Source organism: Myotis lucifugus, unplaced genomic scaffold (genome assembly GCF_000147115.1).
Source record: "Myotis lucifugus unplaced genomic scaffold, Myoluc2.0 scaffold_32, whole genome shotgun sequence".
In the NCBI taxonomy this organism is placed as follows: Eukaryota; Metazoa; Chordata; class Mammalia; order Chiroptera; family Vespertilionidae; genus Myotis; species Myotis lucifugus.
Genome location: NW_005871080.1, coordinates 6054869 through 6056315, shown reverse-complemented (window position 1 = coordinate 6056315; position 1447 = coordinate 6054869).

The window sequence follows — 1447 nt, the reverse complement described above, 5'->3', positions numbered from 1 at the left end:
GCCCTTGCTGATTTGGCTCAGACATTAGAGCGTCAGCCCATGTACTGAAAGGTAGAGAGTTTCATCTCCAGTCAAGAGCACAAAGCTCTGTTGCAAGTTTGATCCCAGACTCTCAACCAACTGATGTGTCTCTCTCACATTGATCTCGCTTGCTCTCTTTCTCTCTCTCTCTCTCTCTCTCTCTCTCTCACTCTCTCTCCCCCTCCTCCCTCCCTTCCACTCGGTCAAAAAAAATCAGAAGAAAGAAAATCCACAGGTGAGGATTTTTTAAAAAAAATAATGGTTATAGAAAACATAGGAGAAAATCTTTAGGATCTAGGGCTCAAAAGAGTTCTTAAACTTGACATTAAGAACATAATCCATAAAAGGAACAACTGATAAATTGCACTTCATCAAAATTAAAAACTTTTGCTCTGTTAAATCTCATATAAAGATACTGAAAAGACTACCTGCAGTATGGGAGAAAATATTTGCAAACCATATACCTGGAAAAGCACTGATGCTTGGAATATACAAAGAACTCTCAAAACTGAAGATTAAAAAACCTAATTAGAGAACTGGCAAAGACATGAACAGATTTTACCAAAGAAGATATATAGATGGCAAATAAGCACATGATAAGATGTTTAACATCATTAGTTATTAGGAAATGCAAATTAAAACTACAATGATACATTATTATATACTTAGAATAATGACCAAAATAAAAATAAAAAATTGTCACTGCACCAAATACTGACAAGGTTGTAGAGAAATCAGTTCACTCATACATTGCTGGTGAGAATGTAAAATGGTGTAACAACTCTGGAAATGAGTTTGCCAGTTTTTTAGAAACCTATATAAGCAACTATCATACATCTCAGAAATTGAACTCCTGGGCCTTTTTCACATAGAAATAAAAACTTATACTCACAGAATGACCTGTACACAGTTGTTTTATAGCAGCTTTATTTTCAATAGCCAAAAAAATGAGATAAGCCCAGATATCTTCAATAGGTGAATGGTTAAGCAAACTGAGGTATATGTATAACTAACTACTACTCAATAATAAAAAGGCATAAACTATTGATACCCAAACCAACTTGGTATAATAGGGAGTTATGCTGAGTAAAAAAAAAAAAAATCTCAAAATTTTACATACTTTATGATTTCATTTATATAACACTAGAGCCCTGGTGCATGAAATTCACTGGGTGGGGGGTCCCTCAGCCTGGCCTGTGCCCTCTCACAGTCCGGGAGCCCCACGATCGATCGCCCCAAAGAAGTAGGTCCTGCCCACCTGGCCGGGGCTCCGCAATGGATCACCCCCACAGAGGGAGGCCCTCCCCACACACTGCAGCACCACTGCCAGGTAGCCTAGGCCTCCCTCTGCAGGGCGATCATACCATCAATCGCACCCCACAGAGGGAGGCCCTGCCTACCTGCCGCAGCCCGCCAGTCAGTGGCC